This window comes from Leiobunum rupestre, chromosome 5 (assembly GCF_980474605.1).
Source record: "Leiobunum rupestre chromosome 5, qqLeiRupe1.1.hap1, whole genome shotgun sequence".
In the NCBI taxonomy this organism is placed as follows: domain Eukaryota; kingdom Metazoa; phylum Arthropoda; class Arachnida; order Opiliones; family Sclerosomatidae; genus Leiobunum; species Leiobunum rupestre.
The window spans coordinates 34,151,402-34,172,799 of record NC_143388.1 but is presented as its reverse complement, the minus strand read 5'-3'; the positions used below and the strand labels follow the sequence as shown (position 1 = coordinate 34,172,799).

The 21,398-nt window shown below is 37.4% G+C and overlaps 1 pseudogene across 1 annotated transcript in view; it reads left to right on the top strand.

Annotated features, from left to right (window-relative positions):
- LOC149944249 (uncharacterized) overlaps nucleotides 1-21,398 on the top strand; it is a 102,988-nt pseudogene that overhangs the window by 21,524 nt on the left and 60,066 nt on the right. The window contains exons 4-19 of the transcript XR_016481082.1: nucleotides 114-391; nucleotides 995-1,380; nucleotides 1,841-1,928; nucleotides 2,115-2,252; nucleotides 3,028-3,407; nucleotides 4,204-4,443; nucleotides 5,804-5,894; nucleotides 6,220-6,644; nucleotides 7,037-7,150; nucleotides 7,912-8,085; nucleotides 8,138-8,154; nucleotides 8,251-8,322; nucleotides 8,396-8,471; nucleotides 8,537-8,689; nucleotides 10,316-10,432; nucleotides 17,016-17,132. The product of XR_016481082.1 is annotated as an uncharacterized LOC149944249 (transcript). The remainder of the gene's footprint in view (nucleotides 1-113; nucleotides 392-994; nucleotides 1,381-1,840; nucleotides 1,929-2,114; nucleotides 2,253-3,027; nucleotides 3,408-4,203; nucleotides 4,444-5,803; nucleotides 5,895-6,219; nucleotides 6,645-7,036; nucleotides 7,151-7,911; nucleotides 8,086-8,137; nucleotides 8,155-8,250; nucleotides 8,323-8,395; nucleotides 8,472-8,536; nucleotides 8,690-10,315; nucleotides 10,433-17,015; nucleotides 17,133-21,398) is intronic.

Sequence of the window (21,398 nt, the reverse complement as noted above, 5' to 3'; positions counted from 1 at the left end):
GTCTCTGTGCAAATGGATAGTGGTTATGGTTGTGATTGCACGGGTTTATTTTTTTTAATTTTTCTAATAGGTTTTTACTTTGAAATTTGTATACAATTAAGGATAACTTCCAGGTGGGTTGGCCGAAATTGGGAGCCTCAGTACTACTGGGGCGGGGCCGAAACCGACAGCAGAGCGTGCGCTTGTCACCCTTATTGCTACGAAACACCGAAAAACAGCACATGCAATTGCGACGCCAAACTAAAAGTGAAGTGGTTGGAAGACTCTGGCTTACTTTTGGACAAGACGAGACTCCCTGTATTGCAATTGCGATTCGGCGATACTGGTGACGTCAACGAGGCCGGACAGTACACCCTTGGACCTCTGAAATGCCGCGCAGAAGGTCACAAAGGTCATTTGCATTTTAGTCAAATTTTAGATTTTACTTTTTTAAAGATTGAGCCAAAAATTCGCAGTGTTACTCTGGGGTAATTAAGAAGTGGTAAATTGTGTGGTAAATTTTGTTAAGTTACGTTATGGTAAATAATGAAGTAGAGGGAAAATACAGTAGAAAACAGCAAACCATAAATTTTTATCAACTATTTTGAAATAAAATTATAATCGACTTTTAGCGGCTACCTTTATTCATCTTTTCTATGAGCATGAATTAGCATTATGTACCAGTGGTATGCACAATATTTAGAAAAGGTATTTTTGGACACTGAAAATTATCGTACTCTTAAATATGCGCGGATCCGGGATTTATTTCTGGTAGTATATAAACTGTTCAACCCCCTTTTTGGTCTAAATCCATTCACATTCTGCACCTCTTTGTCTTGATCCATCCAGGGGGGTTTTGAACCCCCAAAACACCCCTTAAATACGGCCTTGCTCTATCCCACAATGACTACTCCCCATTTTTAAAACAATTCGAACTCCCTTTAAGCTTTTATAGTGTGTTTATTGTAAACTTTTAAAGCTATTCAAAAATTAATACTTTTTTACATTAATTAAGATGTCTTCATGGGCTCCTTTACGGCACCAATGACATTTGAGAGTAAGGATTATCCAGAGTTCTACCCACCACCGTTTCACCGTTACACTTGGCATTTCAAAATACCACCGCATCAAGCGATTGAGTTGGTATACTATTCACCGATTACGAAGTTCTTCATTGGGGATCCTATAATTCGGTGCCCAACTGCAAAAATGTCGTCAGCGTGATTGCGTCCTATCCCGACCACAACGACATGATCAAGAGGTTCGACAGCCAAAGATCTTCGCCGCCCTACTTCATCTCGGACGGATCTGATGTCGAAGTGAATGTGACGCTGACCACCTGCAACAACGATATTAACTTACCAAAAGGCAAAGGATTCCAGGCTGAATTTCGAAGAACAAGTACTTGTCAAACATTAATTTCCGTACCTACCGGCCGGTTGCCAAAAATTAGCGTATAGCGTTAGCATATAGACGTAGTTTACCTCCAAACGTGAATGCGGCCATTTAAAACTAAACACGACCGGTAGCACTTTATCACAGTAGTTTGTTAGTAGGCAGTATATTTAGTTGGCTGCTATAGTAACGGCAAAATTAATGTAGTTTTTAATTTTTTTACTTATTTCTTAATCCTTACCTGACTTTTTCTTAAATAAGCCAAATAAACTTAATATCGAAATCCGAGGGACAGGGCGAATATTCTCATTAAAATTTTGATTGATGTAAAACAAAATGTTGAAAAATCAAAACTCGAAATATGAAAAATATACGATTTAAATAAAAAAATATTAAAAACTGTGGATAGTATAATGTAAACTAGTACCAGATATAAAGTCAAGTTTTTCCATTTGTTTATTTTTAGCTTGTGTGGGTTGCGAGGCGGGCACTGGATTTAATGGCGAGACGACTCACTGCACCGGAACTTCTTGCGCAGTCATTGCTTCTTACAAGTAAATAAAAATATTTTTTTTGTATTGGCCAAATTGAATGTTTCAGTAAATTAAACTCAAGCTGAAAACAAGCAAAATTTGTTAAAGTCTACCTGCACTGTCTCCTATTTTCTCGTTGCATCTGTTTATAGCAACTTCTAAAGAAATTAATTCCGTTTTTAAAAGTGCGCATTACTTAATTTATAGCATCACTGAGGTCACAGATGGGTCATTCCACGGAGGTTCGAACACAGAGGGAACCATGGTTCGTCTGATTTTAATGAAATATAATGAGTGGTTCCGAAATTATAGACTTATGAAAATACCCCACGTTTTTAAGGTTTCGTTTGCGCAAAAGTCGTACCCCTAAGCGTTATGGTCAATAACATTTTTGCGACCAAGGCTAATATCATGCGAATCTCGTCTCTAGGACAATGCATAGCGTTGATTTCTAAAATGCTAACAAACATATTGTATCTGTAACGGTTGTTTAAAAAATCGAACGTTTTTCAAAATATTTAGTGCATGGGGGGTCAACTTTGAAGCCAAGTACTGAAAAAGGGCATACTCCGATATTAATGTTTCCTCTATATATTGATAGCCATAAGCTTAAGCTTTCATATGATGTGCAATATGTTTGTGATATCGTTAAGACCCAAAAACAAAACAAACATTATTTTCATGAAAAACACGTTTTTAAGAAAAAAAAACACCATATTTTTATTCCGCTCTGATAAATTTTATTTAGATTGAAATATAATCTGTGCATTCGCTATGCAAATATTAGGAATTTTCAACTTGGTTGACTTCCGTTGATATGACGACATATTAAAAACCATTTATATCTAATTTAACGAAGATTGATGGTGACCTTTTTTCTCCCGTATTATATCGCTCGTTCTCTTCACTAAAATATTACTACTTATTTCTTGACCTCTTTTATCTTTACGGAAACACTTTCGCCACTAGTGGCGTGAAGGAGGTAGAGTTCCTCTAAGCAGACGATGCCTCATCATTCCATTGTCACAATGGACTACTAACTCGGTCACGCCAGTAATGGCAGTAAATGTCTTCTTAAATCTTCATTGTGACTGAGTCTAATGATTATTAACGCCATAAGGTACCCATTTCCTCTTCATTGGTACACGAACGAAACCATGGATTTTAAGCACAAATGGATATTGAAATCCAACTTGCAATACAACATCGTGGAACTAAAATTCAACGACCTCGATGTGATCCCGATTCCAGGCTTGAACAAATGCACGCCTGAAGGTGGCGTTATTCGCATCTACGACGGGAAAGCTGATTTCGAGGGGCATGGCAAGAACGCCAAGTTTCTCGGAGACTTCTGCAACCTCAACCCGGTCGTCACTATCCACTCCACCCAAGAAACACTAACCGTCATCTACATGTTCCGTGCTCAAAAAGTTGGAAATGGCAGAGGATTCCACGCCACAGTTCACAGCAGGACGAGAGTCGACTATCTACCGAAACCAAGTAAATATAATGCTCCTGTTTAATCTCCTTGCATTTTCGTATAGCATAGGTGTTCCGATATTGTGTTAATTACCGCTGTCATCAAGAAGAATGAAAAAGAATGAAAACGAATTTTTGAGATTTGTATAGTGTAGCGGTTCCAGCTATCTCGAAAGTTTCACAGGAGATATAGATATTATTTGAGCTACCGCTATACTCCCTGTCTTACCTGGAGCACAAAAAAAATTATGGACGTTCTTGGAAATTATCTGATCTTTTCTGATTTAATGATTTACTAATTAAAATTAGCCGGAAATATAAAAATAATTAAGTATAGTCTCTTCCCTTGCACACTTCCTAATATCCTAAGTACTTTTCTATACTAAACAAGTGGTCTGAGTTTGCGAAAAGATCACACACACATACGTAGACAACCTTATTATAATATAGAGTACAATAGACTAACTCTCAAATGGCTTAATGGAAAAGAAACAATTAGAGCAAATCCCTGAGATGTTCGATATTAATATTTTAAATAATGTTTGATGGCACCTCCCTTTTGAAAACCTTGTTTATTAAAATTTCCAACACTATTTTAAGTGATGTTTTATTTATAATACTAAGTTCAACTGAGGAAAAATTCAGCAATAGAGTAATCTTAAGTGGTCTTTAGATAATTTAAAATTAATCTAAGAAGACAGGGTAAATTACACAGAGACGCATAGATAGGTGACATCAGGGAAACCAATTAATATACGCTTAACATTTTTTGTCACACCTCAATTGCAAAGATTTTAATGCTTTTTTCGCACCGCAGTCGATTATAACCGATTAACGAATGTCGCTGAAGGCAAACTGACTAGACAGAGCAGCACTAGAGACCGGAAAGGAGCCAATCTAGCTGTGGACGGAAGCAAAAGTGGAGGTCTCTCAGGGGCGAGTTGCAGTGCCACCAACATAGAAAAGGAGCCCTGGTGGCAAGTGGATTTGCAAAAGAAATATCTCATTTACGCCGTGGAGATTCATGTCAAACCACACACTAGAGTAAGGCGACAAAGTTTCTTCCAAATACTTAAACGGTCTCACCAGCTCTCAAAAAATAAATTCAGTTTCTTGGCGGATCCACGCTATACGTCTTAAAACATATTATCACGTGCCGGCCCTACGCCTCAGAACGGCTGATTGCGCGAAATCACTGTAGCAAAGAGCACGTATTAGACCGAAAGACTAAGCTGGAAGCCCTCAAATATTCCTAGACTTTTTATATAAGTAACTCGTTTTCAACATTTTTAAGGGAAGCAAATGGAAACCTTTTAATTTACTGTAATTTTTGTTAGCCAGTGAATTACAAAATAGAAAAAGCATCTGAAGTTTTATTACTGGTGAAATGACAAAACTCACCGTTAGTTTGAAGAATGGTAACTGTATAAAATGTGAATAGAGACACTATGGTTTATTAGAGGGGACGTGGTACTTTTATATTTACCAGGAAGGACTATCGTTTAATCATTGGGGTTTTTTATTAGTTCGCGTTTTATACAGATCTCATTCTCCAGTTCAATAAATCTGCTCTAAGTAAGAAAACGTACCCTATTACCATGGCATATACGCTCTTGATTCTCAGTTACTGATGTCACCGTTTAAGGGGAAGCCCTGAGCGTTTTGTTAAGTTTTCTGCCATCAGATTGGTTAAGTTCTCTTTAAACTTCGCGCTGTATTGTCAGAGTGACGCTTAAATAAACGAAGGAAAGTTTTAAGAGCAGCCACCGTTTACATGACGCCACTAAATACTAGCGATATCCATTAATGGGAAAGCTGGTGAAAGGTTATTTCCCTTTCCTCTTCTTTAGTATGAAAAAAGTGACCTTTCACCCGCTATTCTATTAGTGGAAATAGCTTAACTTCCCTAGGTCTTAGTGGCGCCATCTAATTGATGGCTGCTTTTTAACATTTAACTCATGGTTTATAGTCAGAGGTGAGTAGCAGGGTTTCAGACGACAACACTCTATACACCGCATCACGTTTCAAAATTTACCGAGTCTTTAACTGCGCTTTAAAAAGTAAAAAGTAAAAATTACTTCGCGTAAGGATATTTACCTATTGATTTAGTATTAGAAAATCAATATATCGTTGTCTTCGCCCTACATTAATTTTGGATCCTTGATAATCAACAGGAGCCTGTGTAGGTACAGGTTTCGAACGAAAAGCATTAGTAAGTTAATAATAATCAGCTAGGCTAATACCCAAGGCACCACCTTAGGCCTAAGTCATCATGCGACTTTTGAAGCCATTGTTTCAGGTGGCCGGGTTACAATGCGTAGGAGGGTGGTGGCAAGCCCTGTTAAGTAGATGAATACTTACCAAACCAATTTCTTTAAATATCTGAAAAATCTATCTTTCACCGTTTCACATTTCAGTTCCCTGCCAAGCTACCTTAAACGACCCGAGAGGAGGAAACGTCTCTAGTCCCGAGCATCCGAACTACTACGGGCAGGGCTATACCGATTGGTAATTATCTTCATTTGTCTATCTATTTTTATAGCTTCTTCATATTGGTCATTATTTTAAGAACTCGATTGAGCTTTAAAATTGATAGATTTTCTCGGGCGCGCAACAAGGATTATAATATAATTTCTAATTTCAAAATTAGAAGTAAAAGCAATAATTAATTGTCATACTTTGTATATAAGGTAACTTTTGGTAATAATAAAAAGTAAATGACACCGTGAAACAAGAACCGAAACAAACCGAAAAATTTGAACAAATGTAGACCAATTTTCTGAAAGAACATACTTTTCTGATCCTATTTCATTTTATGACAAATTTTTGTTAGGGCACAGGCTGGTAAAGGTCTTCCTTCCCAACCAGATGGCGGCACTTTTCAAGATTGCACGGTGCTCAAGGTCGACAGCGGGCACTCAACGGCGCAATGGCATGACATTCCCTGCTCACTGGGCAAGCACGCTGCCATGTTTTCCGGAGTCAAGTGGGGTGATGAACCGCAGCACGGCTCAGTGGCTGGTGGAACGCAAGCCACCGTGCAGAGTTACATTTGCAAAATGGAAAGCGAGAAACGCGTCGGAGACGATGACCAGAAACCTTTGCATCTGGACATCCGAAGAGCGAAAACGACGGTGTACAACCAGCATAAGTACTTCATGTGTGAAAAAGACAAAGTATTCATATCCGCCATCTTCTTATGTGATCGAACGATTGACTGCAAAGACGAGAGTGACGAAGCTAACTGTCCAGTGGAAAGTAAGGCACCGGTCAATCGGGTACACAAAGTAATGCGGATCTAAGAAGAAACTTTCGCCGCTAGCGGCGTGATAGAGCTAGAAGTCTTCTAACGAGTTCTTCGTTTAAAAAAACAAGTCGTCAAAATCACTAACGTAATATGTACTTGTTTCTTAAGACCACCAATGGAATACATACTTTTTGTCAAAACTACCAATGAAATACATACTTGTTGTCAAAACTATACTAATGGAATACATACTTGTTGTCAAAACTACCAATGGAATACATACTTGTTGTCCAGATTACCACTGAAAAAGCCGACTCAAAGGACCTCTAGCTCGGTCACGCCACTAGTGTCTTCGTAGATCCTCATTGCATTTAGCTTTAACCTATAATAGTACAATTTGCAGGTGATAGCTGTCCAGAACAGTATTTTCGATGCGCTAATAAACGATGTATATCTATTTCACTGTATTGCGACTTTCACGATGACTGCGGGGACGGCTCTGATGAGACTAACTGCGGTAGGTGCAAAAAACGGTTTAGTACCCAATAGTGTTCGTACGGGGACCCCGACCCCGAAAGTCGGGGATCCCCGACTTTTGTCCCCGTCCCCGACCCCGACCCCGACTGTCGCAAACTAAGTCGGGGTTTTCCATTTTTCGGGGTTATGTTTTTGTAGTGTAATTTTAAATTTTCGCGCCAACGCACCCCGCTAAAATCCTAAAAATATATAAAATATATAGGTTCATTTTCTCCCTTTTTTCGTGGGCGACAATAGAATGATCCGAATGACCTTCGGCTGATGCCGCTGAAGTAGTTCTCGCTCGACGCTTAACTCCGACTTGAGTAGCTTTTTTAAATTTTAGTTTCACTTTCATAATTTCCGTTGTTTCGGGCTCTCTCAGTCTCAGCTAAGGAGTTACAACGTTTGTAAATAACTTGTGAATTTATGAAACAACTTACTCAGTAAAATTGGGTTATTTTTATAATTTTTCTATTCATAATAAACTCAAAGAATTTTCCATCCCCGACCCCGACCCCGACTTGTTTTTCGCGGGGTTAGACCCACCCCGACCCCGACCCCGACCCCGACTTTATTTTGTCCCCGTACGAACACTAGTACCCAATAGCCATGCTAAACGTGTTTTAATTTTGCTCTGTTCTAAATTACATTTGTAATTGTGGCGTAAGTTTGTTTCCTGTTTGAAATAAAATCCTTTGGTTAATTCACTTTATTCTTAGGATTTTAGAACGATGCTTTGAAAAATTGTTTGTTTTCTAGATCATCGGGCTTGTGACAAAAGTGAATTTCCATGTCTGAACAAACAGTGTATTCCGCTCAACGTTGTCTGTGATCTGAGAACAGACTGCGAAGATGGTTCGGACGAAGAAAATTGTGCTGGTATGATAAAACCGATAAAACTATCGAATAATCCCAACATGGCCCCATGGGCCAATTAAAGATTTCATATAGCACATTACGTATCAAAGAAGGAACGTCTAACAAGAAAAACTACCAGTAGTGGTGCGATCTATCAGATTAAAACGTTAAATTAATATTTTTATTGAGATCAAATCATGTTCCTAATTCTATACTTTTCTAACTTGATCCAAATTTCAGTGCACATATCTCGCCCTGATTAATCAGTTATTGTGTGTGCTGGTGTCTAAGGCCTCGGGTCGACACCGATGTGTGTGTATCTCAAATAAAAAGTATAAATAAACAAATTTTTGATTTTTGTTAAGATTTAATTTTGACTTTGTAGGTGTATTTTGGAAATACCTTTAAAGCAGGATTCTCAGGGTACCACACCATTGGCCCATTGGAGTGTTCAGGCAGATGTACTGCGTTTTATTTTTCTTCCTAAGTATAATTCCTAAGTACGGTATTTATATTTGGGAACCAGTTCCGTCAGCGTCCGACAACTGCACCGCGACATCCCTGTTCTTGAAGTGTCAGTCTGGTCATTACATTTCGATGGATCAAAAGTGTCTGTACCAATTCGACCAGTTCAGCTACGAACAAGGCTGTCGAGACGTGACCCACCTTCGAAACTGTGGCAAGTTACATACTTTTATTTCCATTTTTTCCAGCAAAATAGTTAAATGACGTGATTAAATGTCAAATTCAAACTTATTTCCCACAGTGCCAGAGCCTAAGGGTCGGCCAGGTAGATCATAGCCTACCTTGAAATTTTAAATCCTACCAAAAGGCCAAATAAATTAAAATTATCGAATAATTTTGAGGATTCTTGAAACGTAAGCAGCGTTCAGACTATGTGAAAATATTATGTTAGCATCGTTCGTGTCGTTTCGGTTATGTTGGTCGCGTCGGTTCGTTCATTTCACTGTTCAGAAAGGAACCAACCTTGCACGGATATTAACATAAAAAGTGATTGTTCATCCAATCAGAGCTCAGTAATAACGGCGGAAAAATTTAAATAATTTTTTATCCACCTCCGATTGGTTATAGTATTTCGATGGTTCTAAAGGTCGCCACTACCTAGAGTCAGCGCTGATGAGGCATAAGGCTATATGCCTGCTATGAACTTTTTGAGCGCAGCGAAATGAAAAAATGTGGCGGAGTGGTTAGCACTTTCGCCTCGCAGCAAGAGGAGCCGGGTTCGATCCCAGCTTGTGGCACTGGGTGGAAACTCGGAACAACTCATTCTGCGTTGAGTTTGCAAGTTCTCTCCCCACTGGTTTAAGGGGTTTTCCCCCGAGATCTTCGGTTTCCTCTTCCACAAAAACTTGTTGAGGTTAACGGTAATAGTTAGTGTAGGGAGCTGTTGGCTCGCGTGGCCTGCAGGGCTTGCCACCACCCTCCTACGCATTGTAACCCGGCCACCTGAATTAAAGGCTTTAAAAGTCGCTCGATGACTTAGGCCTAGGGTGGTGCCTTGGGTATTATCCTAGCTGATTATTATTACACGCGCGAAAATTTAAAGTCTCTGTTGAGAAGTCTGAACGGTGTAAGAAATCGAAAGAACCGACACGATCGACGCAAACGTAATATTTTCACATAGTCTGAACGCTGCTTTAGACGAAAATTTAAATACCGTAAAATCTAAATTGATATTTTGAATATGAGTCATCATATCTTGCTTATTTGAAAAATTAAAGGTCCCAAAATCAAACTAAGAGGGTCCAAACACAAATAGGGGCCACAAATACTTGATACATAAGTTAAAAACCCTGCGACGGCCACTGTATACCATCAGTCGATAATTGATTCAATAAACCCGTCACTTTATAAAAAAAATTGCCGATAGCGTTGAGTAGAGTGACAAGGAAGTAACGTTATAAATAAAAAGATAAGAGCTTAATAAAAACAATTGATCATGGCTCACTATGACGAAGAAGTAAATAACACCTATTAAGCCTAATGACTTAGTCCAAAGTAAAATAAGAACAAATTCATTTTTGAAATGCCTCTCAAGTAAAATTCAACACGCGAAAGATTGTTAAATGACACAGTGATACACTTATGTGAAAATAATTAAAAACCAATGATATAAGTTCCTATCATTTGACATAAGGTATTTGCGGCTGTTTAAAATTGAAGAATCGTTTGTACATGTATCTACATAATCACGGGTTTTGGAACTGATACTGTGAACCTTATAAAGCACCCTAAAATTTTTGTTTCATATCTTAAATAGTGTTGTTCTTTGTCGTTTCTACAGAGGACTTCGACTGCCCGAAAGATTATATAAAGTGTCCTGGGTCATACTGTATTCCATCCTATTATATCTGCGACGGAAAGTGGGATTGCGTTGAAGGCGCCGATGAACTGGACTGCGGTAAAGATTGGCCTTCATTTTATACTTGCATTAATAGGAAATTAACCTCTAGTATTTGCGTTTCTCCGAAATGGTAAAAATTTGGTCCACTCTCTCCTTCGGCTTTTGATAATTTCGGCACTACTTACGAGGAGACGACCCGATTTGGTTCAAAGTTGGGGATTGTTAGACCTAGATGTAACATGAAACCCGTTAAAGGGAAAAGTTACGCTGGGCTTCCGTTTTGCCATGGCAACCAAAAATGTTTTTGACAACATAAAATAAGAAAAAGTCTATGTAAAATAACATGCGAAAATGACAAATTTAAGGGTCCCCCCTGTGCAAAACTTCAACAATCTGATGTGCAAAACTTCAATAAATCAAAAAAAAAATAATTTGCATTTGCTGTGTACAGAGATGGTGTGGAAGTGTACAACGAGGTCACTCGCATTAATGGTAAGGGGATGCGTTTTCTCTTGAGCTCTTAGCAATACATGAGGGTATTTGCTGGTTAAAGACGCATGGTCAACGTCCTGGTGATGGTGCAACGGTTTTTACAGATTGTCTTTTTGCTATTAACGCAATAAGCAATCATAAAAACAATCATGGTTTATGCCATGATATCCGTAAGGTGTTAAAACGGATGGAGATTCAAGTCAACTTTACTTGGATAAAGTCGCACACTGGGTGTGCAGGGAATGAAAGGGCTGACTTTCTTGCAAAGTCAGCAACCGATCTTCCCGAGGAGAAGGAGATGAAGCCAACTAAGTTGGTGATTAAAAGGTGGCTCAATGAGGTGACGACTCAAAGGTGGCAGGAGTCGTGGGATGAGAGTGAGAAGGGAAAGGTAACTAAGAAGTACTTTCCTAAGGTCAATGGTAGCTTCAACACGAATTACTATTTGACGCAAATCCTAAGTGGACACGGTAAGTTCCCACTTTACCTGTTCAACTTGGGTCATATTGCATCGCCCAAATGCACATGCGGTGCTCTGGAAGCAGACTCAGAGCACTATGTTCGTAATTGTCCTAGAACGAACCATTTGTTAAGGAGACCAATCCGCGAGAATGGACTCCACAATCTGGATAACGAAACGATCAACGTTCTTGAACGCGTAATGCGTTATATCGTTGTGAATTTTGACGAACTCACGAGTGAGTCGTGAGTAGGAGATGCAGGTATACGGGTGTATACCGTTGTGTGTATGTGATTTAGGAAGCGTTTCCTACCTTTGTATACAGGTCGACGGCTCGACAGGGACAGATGATGAGTAACCCCTGTAATGCTTTGGCGGTGCACGGGGTATATAAATACAACAATCTGATGTGCAAAACTTCAATAAATCAAAAAAAAATAAAAAAATAGTAAATTTAACATTTTTGGATTACTTTGGACAAATAGGGGGGAATAAAAACCATTTTGGGTGAACTCGAGCGAATTTGAATAAATTCGTCGAAATTTTAGGTATAATACAAAATATTTGTAAATCTTATGCCGTGATAACTGCCATATATTTTCGCCGATAAATCTTAAAATTTCTACATTACATTATCTGAACGATGTAAACAGATTTTTAGATTTCGTTAGAAAAACGACGCCATTTTATAAAATGGCGGATACAAATATAAATCATGGTGCAATAAGTTAGGTAATTTGTATCCGATTAACCTAAGATTTTCTACGTTACATTATCAGCCCGAATGAATTCGTACTATAGATTTTTATAGAAATCCGACACCATTTTGGAAAATGGCGGATATCAATAAAACTCATCGTGCGATAAGTTCCGTAAATATTCGTCGATTAATCAGAAATTTTCTACGTTTCATTATCCGCCCAAGTTAATTAGACCTATGGGTTTTCCAATAATAATCCGACGCCATTTTAAAAAATGGTGGATATAAATAGAACTTATGATGCGATAACTGCCGAAATTATTACATAACATTATCTGATCGAATAAATAAGCCCCTTACACTGTGATAGAAATATGACGCCATTTTACAAAATGGCAATTATCAATATCTCATAATGCGATAACTGCCGAAATTATTTTTACATTAATTTGAAATATGCCGTATGCAAAATAGCGCATAACAATATATCTCTTGATTGTTATTAGAAAAATTATCGATTATCAATAATTTCCCGAGTTATCAATAATTTCCCGAGTTATTAATAATTTCCCGAGTTATTAATAATTTCCCGAGTTATCAATAATTTCCCGAGTTATCAATAATTTCCCGAGTTATCAATAATTTCTCGAGTTATCAATAATTTCTCGAGTTATCAATAATTTCCCGAGTTATCAATAATTTCCCGAGTTATGAATAATTTCCCGAGTTATCAATAATTTCCCGAGTTATCAATAATTTCCCGAGTTATCAATAATTTCTCGAGTTATCAATAATTTCTCGAGTTATCAATAATTTCTCGAGTTATCAATAATTTCTCGAGTTATCAATAATTTCTCGAGTTATCAATAATTTCTCGAGTTATCAATAATTTCCCGAGTTATCAATAATTTCCCGAGTTACCAATAATTTCCCGAGTTACCAATAGTTTCAAGAATTACCAATAGTTTCAAGAATTACCAATAGTTTCCAGAATTACCATTAGTTTCCAGAATTACCATTAGTTTCAAGAATTACCATTAGTTTCAAGAATTACCAATAATTTCCAGAATAACAAATTATTTCCCAAATTACCAATTATTTCCCAAATTACCAATAATTTCCCAAATTACCAATAATTTTCCAAAATACCCAAAATTTCCTGAATTACAACCATTTTCTGATTTAACAATAATTTCCCGAATTACCAATAATTCTAGAATGCCAATTGAACTAATTTAATAATATTTCAATTTACCCAAATTATGCCTAAATGATAAATTTAACCATAATTATTTTCTATTAATCCAATGATATAAGAACTTACCCAATATTATTCGATTTTGCCGAAATGTATTAAAATTTACCCATTTTATATGAAGTTATATGAAGTTTCCTATAATTTTTTTAACAATAACAATATAGAATTTATCGCACCAAGGGATAAATTGATGTGCGTTATTTTGAAAAACGGAGTATTTCTCTCAAAGGAAATAGGACTAATTTACTAGGTCAGAAATAGAAAATTTCTCAGACATGCGCCATTTTGCAAAATGGCTTCGGAATTCTTTCAAAATAGAAAGGACTTATTTATCCGATCATTTAATGAAACAGAAAAATTCCGATTTATCGTCGAATAATTACGGAACTTATATGACATCCGCCATTTTCCAAAATGGCCTCGAATTTCATTAAAATTAATAGGATTTATTATCTTTAATAGATAATGTAAAGTAGAAAATTTCAAGTAATTGGTCAAATAATGTCGGCAATTATCGCATTATGACATATTGATATCTGCCATTTTGTAAAATGGCGTCATATTTCTATCACAGTGTAAGGGGCTCATTTATTCGATCAGATAATGTAATGTAGAAAATTTCACGTAAATCGACAAATAATTTCGGCAGTTATCGCATCATAAGTTATATTTATATCCACCATTTTTTAAAATGGCGTCGGATTATTATTGGAAAACCCATAGGTCTAATTAACTCGGGCGGATAATGAAACGTAGAAAATTTCTGATTAATCGACGAATATTTACGGAACTTATCGCACGAAGAGTTTTATTGATATCCGCCATTATCCAAAATGGTGTCGGATTTCTATAAAAATCTATAGTACGAATTCATTCGGGCTGATAATGTAACGTAGAAAATCTTAGGTTAATCGGATACAAATTACCTAACTTATTGCACCATGATTTATATTTGTATCCGCCATTTTATAAAATGGCGTAGTTTTTCTATCGAAATCTAAAAATCTGTTAACATCGTTCAGATAATGTAATGTAGAAATTTTAAGATTTATCGGCGAAAATATATGGCAGTTATCACGGCATAAGTTTTACAAATATTTTGTATTATACCTAAAATTTCGACGTATTTATTCAAATTCGCTCGAGTTCACCCAAAATGGTTTTTATTCCCCCCTATTTGTCCAAAGTAATCCAAAAATGTTAAATTTACTATTTTTTTATTTTTTTTTTAAATTATTTTTTTTGATTTATTGAAGTTTTGCACATAGGTATATGTATTTGTACCCCGCTGCTCCGCCTTAAGCACTACAGCGGCCACCTAAAACAACCAGCCCCGGACAAAAGTGCGCTTTGCGAAACAACGTTCGGCCAGTGAGACAGCCATTTTGACCGCCTCACATATAGCAAACAAACGCCCTCATCACGGCCCAACAAAAGGCGACACCATGGGCTGCCCGAGACCCACCCTCGCACAGCTGAGGACTATAGTGGCTTCCTCTTCCACTGCAAACTACCCTCCTTAGTAGGTCACAGAATGACGAGTGTGGAACACCCATGAGGTTCCAGTGACCCAGCGCCCCGATCACATGACCTTGAGAGCCGGGTATGGAGCCCCCCACAGGCTCCAGTGACCCCATCACACCACTAGATAGGGACAGTGGGGGACCCTTAGAATTTGTCATTTTCGCATGTTATTTTACATAGACTTTTTCTTATTTTATGTTGTCAAAAACATTTTTGGTTGCCATGGCAAAACGGAAGCCCAGCGTAACTTTTCCCTTTAACGGGTTTCATGTCTAACAATCCCCCAACTTTGAAACAAATCGGTGGGAACCACCTCGGGTCGTCTCCTCGTTAGTGGTTGGTGGCGAAAATCATTCCTAAAAGGCCTTCCGTAAAAAACGAGTTGGATGTTATATTCAATTTAAGGTGAAACCCTGTGAATGTCTAGTACCTTTTTATGAAGACTCCATCTGTATCGCTCTGTATAGGCCCTAAATGGGTTAGAGTGTGCAATAACTGGTGGCTTTACCGGGGAGTCGGGGTCCGGCTCTTGTAACCCATAAGGGCGGTGGCGCACTGGGAGATGTTAGCTCTGATCAAATGGTCCTATCTCCACCTCCGACTTCGGTCAGGTTTGGGCTGGATACTGAACTTCGGTTCAGGCTAACGGAGAGGGTCCAGGCAAACTGGCCGCCACGGCGGTTTTGGTAGCCTGCTGTGGGGCGGCGAGCCTCCATATGCGGGCACGGCGGTCCTGTTTCCCGGCCTTTTGGGGCCCACCGGGATCTCCGGTGCCAGCTATGCCGGGTTACTTGGGCTGCTGTGTGCTCGTCGTTCCCCTTTAGGAGCTCTTTCCAAAGGGTTTGGCGCCTTACCTTCATAGGTAGGGTGTCGGCTGGAGTTGCTATAGCATCCATTCTAAATCCCACTGCTGTGTGCGAAGTGGGGATTGGTCCACCCCTTGCTGCACCTTCTGCTGGGTTGAGTGGCTTGCGTCAAAGGTGAGACCATCAGTAGTGGGGTTCTGCTACCCATGCTGGATTTGTCACCTGTCCGGGCTTGGGGACGCTGGCGTAGGGCACTATGATGATAGGCCTGCGGTGGTATGGTCTTTGTTACTAGGTACACCGGGCTATAAATTCTGACACACTGTATCGCTCTGTATTGAGTAATTTTAGGCTTAAATAAATTTTCTCTACCCAAAGCCGAGAAGCTTCCAAAGATCGCCTTTTAATAAACCATTATCTCGGCGCAAAGTAAATTAATTTATAAATTAAAGTGGTATTGAAACAGTGATAAATAACCTAAAAATGGAATCTAAGAGGTGCTATGAATATCGAGTATGATGGCTAAGGTATGACTTAAAACGCCTAAATGGTAAATAATCTAAATTGGGAATGTGCTCTTGACAGATTTTAAGTAAAACCCTCCTTGGTAAAACCAATTTAACAAAACAAAACGTATCCCATCTGTTCAAATCGAGGGGCAGATCACTTTGTTACAGGGTGTCCTAATAATCATGATTAAAAATTTCATCATGATTTAATCATTTTTAACCTTTGTACAGCCAAAGTGACAGATTTAATTGTAATCTAATCTAATCATGATTTAATAACACGAGGGTGTCCTAATAATCATTGGAGTGAGCTGCCCCTCGGTTCAAATACCAGAATACATTTTCTAGTAGAGTTATTAAACTTTAGAAGGTATAAGATTACGGAAACATTCGAATTTAGACCATAATTCAAATTTGCATTCCGAAATTCGCCCTTTAAAATCTTTATTGCGCAGGAGTGCCATCTATCTTATTTACATTAAGTAAAGCCAGCCGTATTTTAAAGTAAATATTTACTTACATATTTTTTATTATTATAAAATTATTATTATTTAAATAATTTTCATAATTAATCGACTTCACTGTTGTTTTCTTCTTTTTTCACGAGCTTCTATTTATCGGCCATAGAGGTGGCTGTTAAAAAACAAAGTAAAATACCTCTCCTTCACGCAAGTAAGGGTTGGAGAAATTCCGACATCGGTGCTACAGGCGTTTCTATTACTGGTGTAACGTTGTAATCCAACCTATTGAAGTTCAATAACCCTGATCTTACAGTTAGTTTTATCTCAAAAAAAGAACTATTTTATCAAAAACCAAACTTAAGTTTAGTCACCATATTCATAGGGTTTCCTCTGAAGCGTGTAAATTAATATATAAATTCGTTGTTTGCAGAAAATTACATTTGTCCTGGTCACTATCGATGCCGTAAGCATAAAATATGCGTGCCTTTGCACAAACTTTGCGACGGAGTGTTCCATTGTCCATCCAGAGACGACGAGAAATTGTGCGGTATGTACGCTGACCAGAGATATGACTTCGATGCAAGTAGGTGAATGATAATCTACTTCACCAATAGAGATATTTCATCTGAAAGGAAAACCCATTGGTGGAACGACTATACTCGAAATCCATGTTGCCAGAGACTCATTAAGTGGTCAGCATTTGAAGGGCCACAAATGCATGTTGCCAGCTAGGAGCAACAAAAACCAGGATAACGCAGCCAGCCTTTAAACACGCTAACGCAGTGTTGTGTACAAATTTCATTGGACGAACCTTTATGCTGAGCGTTATACGGGTGGGGGAAGACAATTTCGGAATTTTCCCCTTCCGACGGCATCAGGCGCTAAAGCGTCTAACCAATGAAATGCACGACTTTTGACGGGTTGAGTTCTCCTTGTGTGGGGTGCTGTGTTTGTTGCTCCTAGTTGCCAGAGACTCTTAAAGAGTTAAACATTTAAGCATTCAAATTTAGTGAGAGGGCTAGGTAATAATGTGTTTCGGGAAGCGAAAACTAACTCCTGAGTCATGTGATGGAAGGAGAGGAGCTAACTATAATTCGGCCCGAATTTTTGAAATGATTCTGTAGGATTTTAAGAGTAATGCTAATTGCACATACTTGGAACTTCGATAACTGATAAGTAGATGGCGCTAGTAGACTTTCGTGGTTTCAGCGGCGCTATTTTTATTAAGATCAATCCTGTCGCGGGTTCCTCACGGAGAGTTAAGGCCGAATCTCTTCTCGGGTCTTTTGGGAATTTCAAAGAAAATTAAACAGTGGCGGCTTTTGAAAACGTTTTCAACGAAGTCTTCATACTAGAGAGGTGCAAACATGTACATTGCCACCCATTTCCGAAGAGGAAAATTCCATTCCCATCCCATTCCCTTACAAATTTTAGTCTTCCATCCATACCCATTCCATTTCACAAAACAATTTCTTATTCCCGAAATTTTCATTCCCCCTTGCAAAGAATTTCGAACATTATTATTAGGCTTAATAGACATGCCATATATCGAGTCAACTTTTATTTGTCAGAACATCAACTTAATCTTTCGCTACCATTTAGCATTAATTGTTTTACAAAATTCTTTATAGTAGAAGTTTTTAAACATATTGTTCTGCCGGGGTCCCCATCCGAGGGGCTAACCACTCACCGTAATACATATTACGTGATAATACATTATTATTTTACGGTAATACATTATTACTTCATGATTACACCGGATTTAGATAAAATTTGTAATACATAGGTATAACACATATTATTTGGGAGGAAACACATTAAGAAAGATATTACACGGTATTATTCGTATTTTGCAAATATTTCACGGTATTATTCGTATTTTGCAAATATTTCACGGTATTATTCGTATTTTGCCAATATTTCGGGGTATTATTCGTATTTGACAAATATTTTAGGGTATTAAAATTAAAATTTGGCAGTAATACGATGCTTTTTCAATATTTCACCGAATTTGGAGACGATTTCCAACTGTATTGATCTAAATATTATGTTCGAGATTTCTTATTAAACGTTAAGATTTCGCAAACATTAACAGTATTATTCGTGTAATACTTAAATTGCATGAAATTACCTGTAATATGGAAAAAATTTACATTATCACAATAGTTTTTTAATAATACTACGAATTCGAAGGTCTAGCAATATTAATATAATACTGTTATCTGAATGATATAAAGGTAATAGCGTGTAAAATCTTTCTCGATAATGGCAGAATTCAACCAACCTTTTTCAGAATTTGACTACCATTAATAGGAATATGAAGTGTCTCACGTTAGTTTTTATTTTTAGAAATTTTGTCAGCTTTTGGCTGTATTTTGCGTAGTTATTTCATATTTTATTTAATATCGAAGGGCGACCTCGTGTCCTATTTTCTTTCATTTTTCCCATGTCTTCCCATAACTTCGTATAAAAGTTGGAAAGAATTTAACTCACACAGATTCGATACATAAATATTTTTTTAATATTGAATTTAAATTAAACTACATTCCCTTCAAAACCCAATGTTTCCTCCCTCATAAATATCTTAATCTTCACTCATCAATTTTAATAGAAATGATCCTACCTTTTCATTTATTTAAAAAAAATTTCTTCATATAAAATCCGAGCCGATAAAATCACAAAAATCAACAACACGTTTTTTATTTTCCTAAAAACATTCTAGGATTTTAGAATGGTCACATTGATATCGTTATCGGAAAAGGTTTAATGTGTATTAAAATGGATATTCGTAACTAAAAGAGAGCGCCGATTGCGAATATGAAATTATCTCACTCTTTAGTGGCTTTGATCAGGAATCCATACCTCTACTTCGAATGCTTATTCGCCGTATCGCGTATGGTAAGATCCCTCTGACGGCTTTGGCCCCGCCTACGAGAGAAAAAATCCCCTCTGCGCGCGCTCCCCTGGATATTCGTCGAAATTTTCATTATATTATATATAATTATATCCGCTTATGAAATACAAAATTCAAAAAAACAAAAATAAAGAAAAAGTAAAAATTAAGCTAAAGCTCTACAAGACCGATTTCAAACAGTTGCCACGTTCTTTAACCGTAAAAGCTGATGTTACGAATGACGCCAGTTGAGATATTTACGCTATTTTGATATAAAGAATGTATTTCCACTTACGGAGAAAACTACGTCGTGACGATCCGCGGACATGACAATCCAATACCCCCTTCAAACCATTTTGGTGTTAGACAATATGTTTAACCTAACGCTAATAAATTATTACTTCAGACTGATCAAATAAGAAATCAATTAATCATTTAATCCTTGCCTTTGCAAGTGGTCGCTGATAACAGGGATTTCGAGTATCAATCGCGTAATTTTAACTTTCATAATCTTTACTTCAAATTTAATATTTGAAGAATTATCTCTACCGAGGGGCTGATCACTCCGCGTAATCGATGTACAGAGCCGTACCTTTGACTGTACTAATGGGATTACGCGTAATCTTTCTATTGTCTTACTGTACAGGATGTCCGGAATTGCTCTGACGGTGCATTTTCTCAAAAACTACAGGAGTTAGAGTTGCGGGTATTATTTTTAATTTGGGAACGCTTAACATTCAAATTTTCAGAAAAATGGGAAAATGTTTTCACGCTTTTCAAAAAACTTTTTGACGGGAAATGCTAGTAGAAAACCGTCAATGAGAGAATTGTTGAAAATGTACAATAAAGTATTTTAAAGGAAATACGAGGTGATGAAAAAAACAAGCTCTTCTTAGGAGGCAATAGTTTTAAGAGTTTTGTACGTTAATGTCAGAAATGGCTTATATGGTTCATGTTTTTTAATGCTGAGCTGGTATGTTTCATCTAATTAGTTTTTCCAGTTTACATAGGGATAATTCAGCAGTTCATGAGCTTCTAAGTTTAAGCTTCTCGGGTTAGCTCTATGCAAACTTAAAACGCTAATTGAACAGGAAAGTATACCTCATATTATAACAAGAACGAACTTAGCTTTCTAAGGCACAAGTGGACACTTGAAGAGAAGCAAGAAGTTTTATTTGCCCCAGACTGCATCTGTCGGGGATTTGTTTAAAACAGATTATTCCAGCCGTTATGAGATTAAAACCTTTCAATTCAGTTTTTATATATTTAAGTTCCACGAACTAACTTAAGAGTTAAATCAAAACGTTTTGGTAACACGTAGTTTTCTCGAAAGATAAAAGAATACGATTTTACCACCGATAACAGCTGGAGCTATACGATTGTAAAAATTATGGATTTCTGTTTGTAATGAATTGTTCGGAATTGTCATACAGCTTTGAAAATTGATGCACATGCACTTGGAACTATACTCATAGGAAGTGGATAAATATTGTTCTAAAAATCCTAGTTATTCGGATTTTATGACTGAAAGTTTAAATATTACTATACTAACGAGGTAAGTATAGTCTTAAAATAAATCATAACTTTACCACCATTTATCCATATTTTCACACAAGTGATGCTGAGATATGGTGTATATTAGAGAGGTTTATACTTAAGTGGATAAGTTGCAAATAAAATCTGAATAACTATGATTTTTAGAAAGATTGGTATCCAGTATCTAAGAGTATAGTTCAAAGTACGGGTGTTTCAATTGTCGAAGCTGTATGATAATTCCGAAAAATTCAGGTGCCTCCGACTAACAGTAGATCACGTTCGCGATCCTGGAAATTAGATTCGTACGTTTTCGGTAACCTTAATGCTTCTTCTCCCTACAAGTATCTTTTTCCATAGTGAGAAGTAGAATAAGTTGATTTTCAG